This window comes from Hibiscus syriacus, unplaced genomic scaffold (assembly GCF_006381635.1).
Source record: "Hibiscus syriacus cultivar Baekdansim isolate YM2019G1 unplaced genomic scaffold, ASM638163v2 tig00111989_pilon, whole genome shotgun sequence".
NCBI classification, from domain to species: domain Eukaryota; kingdom Viridiplantae; phylum Streptophyta; class Magnoliopsida; order Malvales; family Malvaceae; genus Hibiscus; species Hibiscus syriacus.
The window spans coordinates 1,079,944-1,096,032 of NW_024063230.1; the positions used below are offsets into that span (position 1 = coordinate 1,079,944).

The following is a 16,089-nucleotide window of genomic DNA, read 5'->3' on the forward strand; positions in this document are numbered from 1 at the left end:
AGAAGTACATGATGGAGTTTGTGGAACCCATGCAAATAGACATATGATGTCAAAACAAATAATGAGATGTGAATAATTTTGGTCCACACTAGAAAGTGATTGCATCAACTATGTATCAAATTTACGGAGACAAGATCAATGTTCCACCTTATCCACTTAATGTGATGACGTCACCATAGCCTTTCTCTGTGTGGGGCATGGATGTTATCAAGAAAATCCATCTGAAGGCTTCGAATGGTCACCGTTTCATTCTCGTAGCAATCGATTATTTCACCAAATGGGTAGACTTCATCATGTGCCAATGTCACTCAATTCCTATTTGTAAGTTTATGAAGAAAGATCATATGTCGGTATGGTCTACTTGAAAGGATCATCACCGATAACGCTACAAACTTGAACAACAAGATGATGGATGCTGCTTGTGAACAATTCAACATAAAGCATCATAATTCTACTGCTTATAGACCAAAGATGAACGGAGCAGTAGAAGCAGCAAACAAAAACATTAAGAAGATAGTGGAGAAAACAACTGAGACTTACAAAGATTGGCACGAGAAGTTGCCTTTTGCTTTGTTCGCCTACCGAACTTCGGTACGAACCTCGACTGGGGTAAGCCCATTTTCACTAGCTTATAGAATGGAAGCAGTGCCAACCATGAAGTAAAGATTCTTCACTCCGGGTCTTGACAGAAGTAAAATTGGATGATGCAGAATGGGTGCAATCCAGATATGATCAACTGAACCTGATAGATGAAAAGAGACTAAAAGCCATCATCATGGTCAAATCTATCAGAAACGAATTATCCGAGCACATGATAAAAAGGTACCGCCCGAGAATATTCCGTGAAGATCTGTGCTAAAGAGAATTTGGCCAATCCAGAAAGATTTCTGAGGAAAATTGACGCCAAATTGGGAAGGACCTTATGCCGTGAAAAAGGCCTTTTCCAGAGGAGCCCTTGTCCTGATGAAAGGACGGACCTGAACTGCCACATCCCATCAATTTGGATGCAGTCAAGAAATACTTCTCTTAGGATGAAAACCTGAAAGAGCGCCCTATGTCAAAGAAATAAAAATAAAAAAAAAGGAAAAAGAACAAAAAAGAAAAAACGTTTATGGTGAAAACCTGAAAAGGGGCCCTAAATTGGAAAAAAAATAAAAAAGAGAAAAAAGAACAAAAGAAAAGAAAATAAGTGGGTTCAAGATGAAAACCCGCAAGAGCGTCTTGCAACCAATGATGAGTCCAAGTTGAAAACCCGAAAGGCGATTTGGATATCATTTCAAGAAATCCAAATAGTGGAGCATCTGAATCTCTACAAACTCAACAAGTCGGAGAAAGGTTGCACTCTCCATAACGTTGTCGTATTTTTAAAGATCCCTTGGAAAGGTAGTTCAAGGTCACCTAACGCTTTTAGCTCAGAAGTGCCCACGTTATCGAGATCTAAGACATTCATACACACTTCATCATGTATTAATTTTCCAAAATGTTTGTCATGTATTATTTGTTTTTTCCCCCTTATGAATAAAGACAATCTTTCTCTAAATCAATTCTTTAGGGCATCTTGAATTGAACTTAAACCTAATGATTTGTTTACTTCTGCAAAAGATAATCGCATATTAATGTACAAAGATTCACTGAAAAGTACAGGTACCCGAAAGCCAGTCAAGGCTCAGGCACAGATCAGAACTTCAAGATTCCAGAATCAAGATTCCAGACATGCAACCGAGATCGAGATTTCTCTCCAGGGCCTAAAATAACATATGTTGCATATGCATTTTAGGCATACCTCAGGGCATTGCATCCATCGCATATATGCATCACTTTGCAGGTTTTAGTTAGAGCCAGTTTCAACTTTGCAACGAAGGAGATTGGACTCAAAATGACACAATTTGCTCGAGAGTATATTTCAACTTCACGACGAAGGATATCTGACTCGAAGCCAAACTTTACAACGAATGGGTCATCCACGGTTTCAGCTTCACGATGAAGGGAATCGTGTCCCCCCGTAACATACAATACTTGGATTTCAACTTCACAACGAAGGATATTCAAGTCAAGGCTCAACTTTACGATGAAGGGGCCATCCGCGATTTCAACCCCATGACGGAGGATATCATACCCATACATCCACGATTTCAACTCCACAATGGAGGATATCGTACCCATACATCCACGATTTCAAATCCACGATGGAAGATATCGTGCTATTTGAGGCTCAACTTCACGACGAAGGGGCTTCCCAGTTTCAGAGCTAATTTTAACTTCACAACGAATGATATTGGATTCAAGACAACACAAGCTCAACTTCATAACAAATGGGCGACTGATTGTCAACAAACAACTTTTCAGTTTCATTCAGAGTCAATTTCAACTTCACAGCGAAGGATATTAGACTCGAGACAAAAACAAGTTCAACTTCACAGCGAAGGGGCGACTGGTTGTCAACAAATAATTTCCCAATTCCAGAGCCAATTTCAACTTCACGACAGAGGATATTGGACTCAGAACAATACAACTTACTTGGATTTCAACTGCACGGCGAAGGATATCCAATTATCAGGCTCAACTTCATGACGAATGGGTCACCCGTAGTTTTAACTTCACGATAAAGGGAATCGTGCACTCAAGCAGCATTCATCTCTAGATTGGATTTTAACTTCATGATGAAGGATATCCAACTCAAAGAAGGAGTCTTTGTCAATAAAATTTCCAGTTTCAGAGTCAATTTCAGCTTCACAGCGAAGGATATTGGCCTCGAAACAACGCAACTTACATTGGATTTCAACTTCACGACGAAGGATATCCAATTCCCATTGCTCAACTTCACGACGAAGGGGCCATATACAATTCCAACTTCGCGAACAGATTGACCCAACTTCACGATGAAGGAATCATCTGTGACACAACAACACCAAAGTCTTCAGGACAAGTTTCACCTTCACGACGAAGTATCTTGAGCCAGAAGACGATCCAGGAACTACTGGTCAAAGCTCTGAGCTCGATTTTAACTTCACGACGAAGGATTTCGTGCTTAGAATTTTTCAGTTCAACTCGACCTCACGATGAGAGAGTTATTTCATATGACAAACCAGTCTTAATATCGAATTTCAACTCTACGACAGAGGACACTTGATATAGACGAAATTCGTATCTTTTAATCTTTGCTCTATTTTTGTTACACGATAATGAGCAAAGAGGGGCAGCTGAAGACACTCAATTTCGTCCTTTGTTATTAATATTGTATAATTATATTGTATAATTATATATATAATATCATTAATTTTATTTTTACATTGTGACAGGCCCAGTGGTCTTGTACACACGGCCCAGCAGTGACCCAAACAGAACCGGTCCAGCTAGTGTTTGGAAACCCTAGTTCCTCCTCACTCTATTTCCAAGCTGAGCGTCGCAACCCCAACCTTCGAAGACCCATCACTGCACGTTGCTTCTCCAACAGTCAGGTTCCCTGCCGGTTTTCTCGGCCTGCAACAAGCGTGAGTCAAAGTGACTCATTCACAACCAACCAAACGATGAGTCAGAGTCGTGGAGTACCAAATAACCGAGTTTTACTCGGAATCAAACTCTAGAAATAGGTTTCTTTGGTACATATAAATAGCCATGTAATTAGAACACAAAGACACACAATATCACGTACGATACACAGGGAGATTACTGAGAAAAATCCTACGAAATTCTAGAGAAAAGTCGAAGCACTTGAAGCTATTTTGTAAACATTCACGAAGTGAAATAAAAAGGTGAGGATTCGTACCTTTCGAGGCTTGCACATGTTGTTTTGTTCTTGCTTTCGATTTATAAGAGCACAAAAACATTTTTTGAGCCGATGAACAATGGGCATTTTCAAGATCTACTTTCATAGATCTAGCCCCCGAGGCTCTTTTTTGGAAAAAAAATATTTGGGTTTTTAAGACAAGGGGGTTGAAAGCATTCGAAAAAGAATTTTTTTTAAATTTTTGCCGTCGGTGGCCGGTTTCTGGGTTTGTTGAGACCCACGGCCCGTGTTCTTGAGACTCAAGAACAGTTGAGAGCAAATTGAAAAGGGGGGGAGCTCTCGGCTTAAGAAGTGAGAAATGAAGCTTATTATTTTTTTTAACATTTATACTAAACCCGATCCGGCCCGAATAGCCCATGATCCAACCCACCAAACCCCTCAGATCCGCGTGTTTTCAACAAGAAGGGGGAATTCGCGTTTTGGTCTCCCTGATTTTAAATTATTTAATTTTGACCCCAAAATCATTTTTTAAACCCCATTTCTTTTTAATTTGGTCAAATAATTTACTTTTTAATTCAATTTGACCCTTATCTGTGCCACCAGTTGGTCAATGGGTGCCTGTGGTAAAGAAGTCCAAGTCTGAGAAAAAGCCTGCAGAGGGAACGGAACATCTGTAGAAGTCCAGTCACCGAAGCTATCCAGGACCCAGAGGAGAAGGTACGAACAAATGTATCACTATAAGGACAATAACAAGGATAACTAACAGAAAAAAATAAGCAATTCTTTTCATTATGTAAGAGTTCGCTTAAAAGGATGAAGAATGGGGACATGGAATCAGAAACAATACAGAAAGAAAATTTTTTTTAAAATAAATAACTAAGAAAGCTATGTATTGATTACTATAAGAAGGAAGCCCCGCTATCTATCTCTACTTTCCTGTCTTCCTATCTTTCTGCCTATCTGTCTTTCCTCTTTCTGCTTTATCTTTCTCGTTGTCGGTAGAGAGTAGTATTTCCTAAGTTGTCTGAGGCTGAGCTTCCCTACTTCTGTACTTGGTTGCCTGTCTCTAAGCTGTACTTCCTTGCCTGTATCTAAGTAGGTATGTCTCGCTTCGCTCCTCATTTCCTTGCTGCGGGGTCAACTAAATAAATTCTTTCAGCTCCAGGACCAACTTCTCAATGAAAGAGCTCTTTTCGGCATAAAAAAGAACAAAAAATCATAGCCTCGAAAAATGGGCTTTTTACTCCCTATGTAGGGCATGGGAAACTCACCTATGAAGCTGGTGTTTAGTGGTGAGGCGTCCTAAAACCGATCGACTAGTCTGCAATAGATTGGATTTTGAGGAAACCTAGGTAAAAAAGGTTACTGGGAAACTAAGCTAATAGAATAGGGTTATTCGACATTGATCGAAAAACCCCTGAGGAAAGAAAATGAACTAAGCATGGGATTATAAACCTATATATATTGTGTGGTGGAATGGGGCTTTGCCTCCTTCGAGACACATCGCTCTGTATGTTACTAGGCGTACTAGCTTGCTTAAGCCCAGCATAAGGCTTTCTTTACTATGTCTTCCTTGCTTGACAGTTTTCTTTCTTCTACAAGAAAATATAGATAGAATAAGACCCATCAGTTGGATGGGACTGCCATGAAAGATCTCTTCCGGATTGGATCCCGGTGAAAGAGATCCATTAAAAAATACTATATATAAACTAAAAAAAAAGGTTGATTTCTCCCTGCAATCCTAAGGGCCATGATTCAATCTCCACTGGAGCCATTGTGAGGAATAACCATTCTAGAACAATCATTTGGTTTCTTTCATTCTTTTTTTTGTTATGCTCCCTCAAAAAAAAAGGTAGACTTCATTTTCATTGTACAATGAAAAACTATAGTTTACTTTTGTTGGTTGTTGACCAACGGAAAGCATGGGAGAAAGAAAGAAAACACACTCGTCAGCTATCCAATATCCAAGATTCCCCTATTTCTTACATCATAGCCTCCCCAGCGAGGGGGAAGTACCCCACGACTGCACTTGCTGGAGTTATATATGTTACTCTACGATATATAGATAGATTAAGCCTCCCTCCCGAATGCTTTCTTTTACGTGAGGTTCTTTCTGAACATAGTGAGTGTGAGTGTGCTTTCTGAGGTTCCTAACCTTCCCGTCGTTCGGTGGGTGCCCTCGTGGTAGTACATAAAAAAGGTAGGGTTGTGCTCAACTAAGTGAGTGAAGTTCATACGTTATTAAGTTGCAATACACCGTGATTAGTCCTCAAAAGTTATTGTTTGATAGTTAGTCCGCTTAGGTTTTTGCAATTTTGAAAGATAGATTTTTATTAGATTAGCTATCCCCACGGACTTCCTCTTCTAGCCTTGAAGAAAGCGCTGGACAGAATATACTCTCTCTTACGCTTTGCTTTTGCAATTTGACTCTCTGTACACACACATATTATATATATATATATATATATATATATATATATATATATATATATATATATATATATATATATATATATTATATAATATATAAATATTATATATTTTTGTTTCGTTATTTCTTTATTTAATTATTATATCTAATTAATATATATATATATAATATATATATATATATATATATATATTTCCATTTATTTTTTTATTATTATTATATCATATTATTTTTATTTTCTAGTTTTACCTTTATATATACATTGTTTTTTATATATCTATACTATTTTTTTTTCTTTATATTTTTTATTACAAATATTACTCTTATTATATTTGCCCATATTTTACTTATTTCATTTTTTTCTTGTCTCTATTTATTTTTATTTTATCTATCTATTTTGTTTATTTATTTTGTTTATTTTTCTATTTTATTCATGTTTTTTATTTTCATTTTGCTTAATTTATTTACTTATTTATCTTCATTTTATTATTATATTTTTAGCTTTACTCATTTATTTTATCGTCTTTGTTTCATTCATTTTTTATTTTTCTTGATTTCATTACCTTTTTCATCTAACGTGTTTTCTTTTTAAGGACGATTTCAAATCAATCAAAGGTAAGTTTTAGATCGTTTTTTTACCTTTAATTTAAACTTTCAACTTTCTTAATTAAAGACAACTGGAAATTATGTAGTACCGAAAGGGCAGTTCAAGGGTGTTAACCCTTCCTTGACTGTAACCGACTCCCGAATCCAACATATCACTGGTAAGACGCATATCAGGTAAAAATAAGGTATCCGGTCAACCTATTTATTTCTAAATAAATGATCGGTGGCGACTCCTAATCAATTTTCCTAAGTCAAAGCCCAACTCCGGATTCCACCCGAAAGACGATTCCGATAATAATGTATTAAAAATTAAATATATTCTTTGAAAAAGTCTTTGATTATCTCTCATTAGCTTTTTTATGCAAATATAATTCGTCAAATTTTTTAAAAATGAAATATTCAAAACTAAAATGAAGGTAAACATATGGTTAGGATATTTTCTACAGTCATTGACACAAAAAAATAGTCACTTAAAATCATACAGTGACCATACAAGAAAAATAATATCATACATATCATGTTAATTTTTTATTTTTTACTTTATATTAATCTAAAGTAAATATAAGATAATATATGTTTAATAATAACTCTAAACCATTTGATATTTAATGTTCATACCCTTGACATTTATAGTGCTCGAATTTGAAACTTTAAAAAATAACTATAATTTTTTTACTACCGAAATAACTTGATTCGTATAAATTTTTGTAAGTTGGAATTAGTTACTTTTTTTTCAATATTTTATGTATCATTATGGCAAAAAAACCTATATATTTAAATAAAAACATATAATTTAAGAGCCGATTCGTGAATAAAAGCTTAGTGGCAGTAATAGTAATGCATATTAGAAAAATTGAAGAGAGTTAATCAACCATTTATTAATTAATTAATTTGTTAGTATTAGAAAACTGAAGGGTCGGCAGACTAATTAAAAAAAGATTAAACTTGAAAAAACCACCGCCAACCACGTGAATGGTTTAATCCCAACTTTTAAAGTTTCCATGCCAAGTGTCCAGGACACGTGTCGATATTCCCGTAGTTTACACGTACGCGACCAATCACGTCAAGAAACTGATTGGTCTAACTCTGATCCACTAGTTCTGATATAGTGAATCTACCAGTTTTAGCACAGCCGTTGTTTGATCTCCTCGCCACGTTTTCATCCTTACCAACTCCACCACCTTCCTTTACGTCTTAACCTTTTAAAAAATAAAACTAATTAAATTTGTTTACTTCTGAATAGCTGCGTGCTGTGGATTTCGGAGCCTTCGTTCTACGTTGTTGGAAAATTAAACTTCTCTTTTTCTTTTTCTTTGGAGTATCTGATTATCAGGTGAAATTTGTCTGTTGCAGATGATACTTTGTTTGGAGATCGTTTTGTTTGTTTTTTTCTTTGAAATTTATCGTTTAATTGATTTGTTTAGATTTGGATTTTGTAGATATATTTGTGTGGTTTGCATAGAAAATGCAAGAAATGAATCAGATTTTTTTTTTTAAACTAAAAGCCTAAAAGTAAAGCTGAATCTTATACTTATCGTGCTTACTATATTTATTACTTTTTATGTTAATAAGATTTGATTTTTTATTTTTTTCTCAATTCTTCTGCGGATTGGTTGTTGAGGAACAAAATGGTTCCTACAATAGATTTGTACATGAAAAAATGAATTTGAAGTGCTAGATTAATATATTTTGCTATCGGTTTTGAAGTAATTTTCTTTTTGTTTGGTTTGTATTCATAGCTTTCAGATTTTGAGCTGGTCTAATCTGCTGAGGGGTTTTCCTGATCTGTTATAATTATTCTGTTTGTGTCAGAAAGCTAAACCAGACATACATGTCTGCCATAAACATGACAGCGGGTCAACAGATTGGATTTGTGTTTAGTCGTGGATAAGGATCTTGAAGGAATGTCTGACTTGTGCATGTTTGATGTAGGTTTCTTGATTTTATCTTTTAAAAAGTTTGTTCAGCTTACTTTCATGTTCTAGTTGTATGGTGCACTGTGTCAATAAAGCTTTTTGTGGTATGCAATCATTTCAGGTTCTTGATTCAACTTGAGATTTGGTTTTACTTCCAGTTGCTCAGTAGAACTGATTTCACATGTCAATAGAGCTTATAAGCTTAGTGTGGAATAGTGCCCCTTTTGTTATTATAGTAGTGGAGGTATTTGAAAATCGAGGGTGCGATGGTAGAAAAGAAAGAATCTTAAGTATTTTGCAGCTTTTTGGCCCCTTTATTCGAGGGTTTGCTGTTGCCTTTTGACTTTGTTCATGAAATGGGATTTTAGGGTTTATTTTGCTCACTGTCTTATTGGAGCAGGCTAGATTTAAGTCCTAGTTTGATATTTGTATTTGTCAATAACGAATTGGATATTTTCTGTGTTTATATGATAAGCTCATTAACAAATTTCACAATGGTTTTATCTGTTTATTTACAGTGCTTATCAATGATTGAACCTATGCTTGTTAGCTGGAGATATTTTCTAATATTCATTTTTGTATAATACCAATTTTTGGTGCAATAAAGCGATTATCTAGTTCAATGGCTAAAACCTTGGGGTTCTAGAGCAGGGGCTTGAGCAGAATGTACTGTTTTACCAAAAATACTCAGGCATAGGATAAATCTGATTGGCTCATAATTGGATGGCTTCACATTGCATTTTCAGATTCCCCTGTAAACTCATTGGTGACTTAATGTTTTGGTGCCTTAACATTTTAAGGAATATTTGTTCCACAGGGTGCATACATATAATTTCAAAATTATTGAATTTCTTATTCTTCATTTTAATTTCCTTTGGTGAAGAATTACGGATTGACTAAACTTGAGCAATTCATGTTACAGCTTGTCGATAATGTTTGGGATGAATTGGTGCTAGCGATGATCATAGTGCCGTGTACTGTTAATGAGTATGGTGCTCAGTTCAAAGCTCATGGTGATAGTCGAAAAAAACCACAACATGAAGTGATTGAAGCTACTAGGAGTGCTGTGGATATGACTAAATATAGTATTTTGGGGGAGAAGGAAAAAGGTTTACATACTTTGACCAAAACATGTTAGAGAAGGGTCTGTGGTCTCACAGTCCTGATGGTATGTTTTCCACTTCAGGTAATAATGAATCACTCAAAGAAGTAACAAGCTTGGCTTCTGATGATCCAAGTGTGTCCAACCATGGTCTAAAAACTGGAAGTGATTCAGTTGGCAGTGAGTTTTTTGCTGATGATTCTATCTTGGTTGACAAGTGTACTACAGAGGACAATGATGCTTACTGTTTTCCACTAAATCACATAACGAAGCTGATGACGATCTCGGCTTTTTCAATAATCACCATGAAGACAAAGAAAGCAGTGATCTTTTATATTATGGCTGTGGAGATATAGGCAATTTTGATGAGGTTGACAGGATGTTCAGGTAGTTTATATAATCCCATCATTAATTATTTTTTACATGTTATGCTTTCCTATGTAAAACCCGACATGTATCTTGAGTAGGACCTCTCCATGCATCTTTGTGTGTGTGTATTTAGGTGTTCAGAGTACTATTGATACTTATCCTTTCTTATTTTTCTGGCAGAAGTTGTGACTCAACATTTGGGTTGGGGAGTCTCAGTAATGAAGATGATTGTGCTGGTTTTCATTTTCACAAGTGACTGAAGGATCTCACGAAGCATTAAGGCTGATGCTAAACTGAATAGTATACCACAGCATTGTGCAAGTTCTAGACTAGACTATGCAGTTTCTTCAACTATTGATTCCAGCAAGAAAAGTGTACATTCAGTGGCAATACAGGTTCCCGTAGTATAAATGGTGATAATGCTGGTCTTGCTCACATGTCATATTTAAATGTATCCAATGAAGAATCCGAAAGTAAGGATGGGTTGACACTCATTGAGCAGGTTAGTAAAATGTTCCTTGTTTCTTAAAGTTACCTCTATGTATTGATTATATATGATTTCACATTTTGTTTTAGATATCTAAATTTTGACACCTAGAACTTGTCTTTCTCCAAAAACTTTATACACACTTCTTTTTTAATATAAATGTCATGCTACAACTAATTCAGATGAGAAGTGGATTGTGGGCCTTTGAAGGTGATTTACATCCTCTTTCTAGTGCTTGTTCATAGTTGACTTAGATCTCCAATTTAGAGTTAGATAATGACAACATGTTCCACTCATAGCCGGTTTCGGAAAAAAGATTCCTCTCTAAAGTTTTCATTGATATATGTTCCAAAGTTGAATTCACTGCATTGCCGAATTACAGATCAGTCCACCAAAAAAACAGTTGAAGCTACTGAGTGCATCAGGAGAAAGAAAAGATCATCATCTGGAAAATGGTGGTTCCTTTTACCAATATGGTAACATCAAGCAGTCTGCAGATGTGAAGCACACCTTTAATGAGTCATCCTGTCAATTCTTTTCTCCGTTAAGCCTTCAGCCGCACAAACAAAATGTTGGACCTGATTCTCTGAGTTTTGTACAGACAAATGTTCTCAAATGCAGCTCAACTACATCAGTTCTTTAGATCAATTTTAGAATGTCCAACTCTATCGAGTACCAAATCTGAAAATAATGGAAACACTTCTTCAACAAATGAGTCATCTTATGCTTCAGATCAGGTGCATTCAATAGAGAGCTCTAGTGGGCCTTCATTTGGGGCTTCTTCCACTATAATTAATGAGAAGAGGGGAAATCTACATTACCAGCAAGATACACAAGCCCCACGCAAAAGGAATGTAAAACATGCAAAAGTGGGCAGTAAGATGGCATTTTATGATCCAGTTACTGTTCAAAAGCTGTTCCATCAATCTGAACAATATGGCCATAGTGAAGTTCCAGGAGTTGGTGTACGAAAGCTGGCAGAATTAGATTCTTCAAATGATCAGCCGAGCTCTTGTACGAGTTCTGTGTTTGATGAAGTCTCACTAGAAGCATCTGGTTTTTGGCAGCTTCAACAGGTCATGAACAAGGTATAATAGATGGAAGGATTTTGTGATATGCATGTTCATTTTGGTAATCAATAAACACAGCAATTGATCAAATTAAATGCTTGCATTTTCAGTTGGGTAGCAGGACAAAATTGTGCATACGGGATAGTCTGTATCGATTGGCTAGGAGTGCTGAACAAAGGCATAATTGCACAACTACAGAAGGTGATATCAAAGATGAAATGGATATGGCTGGTTCTTTTGTGGCAACAAACAAGTACGTGCTGTTTCTTGAACATGAATTCCTTTGTACGTTTTACATTGCATTTCTGTTCAACTTTGACCATTGAATAGTGATACATAGGGTACATAATGAATTAACGATGGGGTAGAAATATTTGAATCATTTAATTTTTGGTTTCCTAGATTTTAGGGACTATCCAGCTAGCTTGTGTCAGTTCGTGTATTATTAAGGCACTCTAATTTGAATATTGAACTATAGACCTATATTACTTGACTTAGGTGTGATTGTTGGATCCGACTATATACTTAATTTTTTTTCCTATACTTTCTCATGTATTTGGATGATCATGTCTGGATAGGTGCTTGATACAAGTATTTCAATAAAAAGCAAGTCTGATTGAATAATTATAGACATCTAGGTTAAAAATGCGGCCATGCTAGTTATGAGCTTACCTATTAGAACAGAATTTAATATCAGTTTGTAATATCGACTACGTTGATTAAGCTCTACCTGCTACCTACAGTACTCCTTTCTGCTACTAGTTTTGTGAAGAAAGAAATTAATAGAGGCGAACACGGCAGTGACTTTTTCGGGTGTTGTATACTATTAGACCTTGTTACATCTCGAGTGTCGCATTTCTGTTTCTTTTGTTTATTCAATCCAATACTCCAATCAGTTGTTTTTCTTGTAATTCTAAATATTGGGTTTTGTTCAGGTGCACTGGATTAATGGATATGGAAACCGGCACAAACCCTATTGATAGATCCATAGCACACCTACTATTTCACAGGCCTTCAGGGTCTACCACCATCGATACCAAGTCTCGCGGCATGGTGAGATTCCTTTATCCCTTGTTGTTATTTGTGTTAATGTTGAAGAAGATTCATGTTTCATAAGCCTCAAAGCCTTATTGAATTGGCAGATTCATGGCTGAAAATGCAGTGGGGAAGAAGAATCTGTTGCTGGTTCATATAGAAATTACCGGCAACAAGTTAACTATGACTTTGTTAACTCCCTTGTAAAACATGTAAGTTATGATGGTGTAAGAAGATTGTCGTTAGGCCTCAAAATCAAACGCAGTGTCTTTCTCTTATACATTAAAGGTTGATATCTGATGGTAATGGATTTTCTTGCTCATGGTATACTAAAATTTCTAATATTTTATTAAAGTTGAAAACACATTTTTAATTTATCAAACAATCTCAATAATAAATAATAAAAGGGAGTGATATTAATTATTAAATACAAGGAAGTGACATTCTCATTAGATTTTTTGTTTAAGATGTATGTGCATTATTAATAATTTAAAAAAGATTTAATCAGAAAGATTTTGAATAATTATCTTGTATATTTAGAAGAACATTTAAAATTTTAATATTTTTTATATATTAAATTTTTATGGTACACTAAATGATATTGACTTATTAGAGGGTTTTAAAGTTGTACTTGAATTTTTTAAAATTTAAAATTTGATACACAACAGTTCATCAATATTTATAATCAATACTAAAACAACTGATAGTATTTTATTTTAGTTAATATTAAAATAAATTTATAGTATTGCAATATTTTATTTGATCAAAATATTTTATTGATTACAATTTTCTAATTATTTATTAAAATATGCAAACACTATAATATTTAAGACTTTGAGGTTTTTGTTAAAATTTATAACCTCTCATAATTTATATGTTTTTTAAAAAAATTATAATATATTTTTTAAAAAAAATTAAAATTTGTAATAATATTTTCTTAAAAGTTTATAGTATAGCTTTAAATTTTTTGATAAAATTGAAGCTTTTCGCAAACGTTCCAAGAAATACACATCAGAATATTAAACAGAAAATTAACAAAAATAAAGTTTATGATGGCTGAAGACGTTCTTAAAGAAAACCCAAAGGAAGATCAGAATAACAATGGAGATATTATAGACAACTCCAGTGGCCGTTCACAGAAGGAATTATAATTCGTTAGTACTGGAAAGATCAGAAATTTATAAATGGGATCCAAAATTTTAATTTTTTCTTCTTAAAAATAGTGGGTGCAAAATTTTTTATTTCTTTTATTTTTCTTTAACATATTATACTAAATTTCATTTTTTTCTCCTCAATAATGGGATGCACTTGAATTCTATGTGGCTTAGTGCATCCGCCCCTGGACCTACAGGCATCAAAGAAAGTAAAAAAAAAAGACGCTATCTTGGTAGGATAACTCCATGTAAACTGAGGTCACTGAAATAGAAGCTGATGACGAGAAAGGAACGAACCAAGAAGATAGAGCAGGAGTGAAGAACAACCCTATTAAGACTAGAAAAGAATCCTACGCATCAATCGCGGTCAATAACCCCCACTTGGAAAGAATAAAAGGATCAAGTAACTGCTTTGATATGGATGAAGTTATAGTCTTGGACGAAGACTGTGCTCGGTTGATGACTCCGGAGTGGTCCCAATAATCAAATTCTCTGAGAGGGTCCATGAAAAAATAGACAAAAGTATGAGTAACTCGATTATTGTGAGTCTCCTAGGTCGGTCAATCAGCTACAAAGCACTTCTCGATAGAATCCACAACCTTTGGAAACCTCAAGGAGAGATTCAATTGGTGGATTTAAAAAATAATTATTATCTTGTTAAATTTGAAGATGAAAGAGATTATACCGATGTTCTGACAGAAGGTCCATGGACGATCTTTGGGAACTACTTAACTGTTCAACCTTGGAGCAGAGCGTTCTCCACTCGTAAGTAATCGTGTTGATTCGCCTCCCTAAATTCCCATATAGATACTATTGTAAAGCCTTATTTAGACATTGCCATGGTAGTGAGTAAGGTGATTAAAGTAAACTATTGATAAGGGTTGAATAATGCACATTCTTATTATTATTTATCTCTCATATATCGTTTGGATATTAGTAATTTATTTTATTTTAGGTTTATTTTGAATAAAAGCCTCAATGGATTAATTAACCAAAAATTAACAAATTTTCACGTCTAGTTAGAATCTTCTAAAAAATGAGCAAAAATATTTTTAATATTTAATTTAGAATTTACATAGGACAATGTTATCCAAAAGATGAAGCAGAATTCAATCACACTACAAGACTTAAATATTTATTTTTATCTCTATGATAAACCTTGTTAATTTAAGGTTTTAGTTTGATTATTTTATTATTATTTTGTAACACCCATCTCCCGTATACCGTTATGTATACGAGATACAGATGTCACATCACTTTTAAACCAATTTCCCATCAGTATTTATTTATTTGAGAAACAACATTATCAAACTTTCTTAGTCCCTTTGGATTGACCATACTTCTCCATACTACTTTATTTATTTATTTGAGAATTAAGAATTATTTTTATTTGACAAATTTAATGTTTGTCAACTATAACACCCATGCATAAAGGGGACTCCAACAGTCCATTAAAAGGTTGTTGGGTCGAGTGGGGACTTAATTGAATGTAATTTGGACTTGAATGGCCATAAAAGAGGATTTTTGTATGAAAAACTAAATACGAGGGGCATAAAGTTTTTGGATGATGTTTGGTATGGGCTTTAAGGGGAATACATTTCCACCTTTGTCTTCTATTCTTTCTTCATCTTGTCATGGTAGTGAGTAAGGTGAGTAAAGCCTTATTTACACATTGCCATGGTAGTGAGTAAGGTGAGTAAAGCCTTATTTATACACATTGCCATGGTAATGAGTAAGGTGATTAAAGTCGACTATAACACCTAGGCATAAAAGAGGACTCCAATAGTCCATTAAGAAGTTGTTGGGCTGAGTGAGGACTTAATTAAATTAAATTTGGGCTTGAATGGCCATAAAAGAGATTTTTTGCATGAAAAGCAAAATTTGAGGGGCCTAAAGTATAATTAGACTGTTGTTGAAATTCAAAGCTAATTTTTAGGGATTTTTGGATGATGTTTGATGTGGATTTTTAGGGGAAAACATTTCCACCTTTGTCTTATCTTTTTTCTTCATCTTTCTTTTTTCTTCTTCTTCATTCTCTTTCATTTCAAGTGCCTAGCTCAAGGTAAGTTTCATGAGCTTCCTTTATGCTTATCATAAGCTTAAATCTATCCATAATCTTCATTGTCATCATTTTATGATAAGAAACTCGTGTTTTATGCTTGGCTAAAGAGAAGAGTGGAGAAGTAACCAAG

General features: G+C 34.7%; 1 pseudogene; it reads left to right on the plus strand.

Moving 5' to 3' along the window:
• The first annotated feature begins 7,988 nt into the window (after window positions 1-7,988).
• Window positions 7,989-13,069, plus strand: LOC120173836 (annotated as a pseudogene).
• The last annotated feature ends 3,020 nt before the right edge of the window (window positions 13,070-16,089 follow it).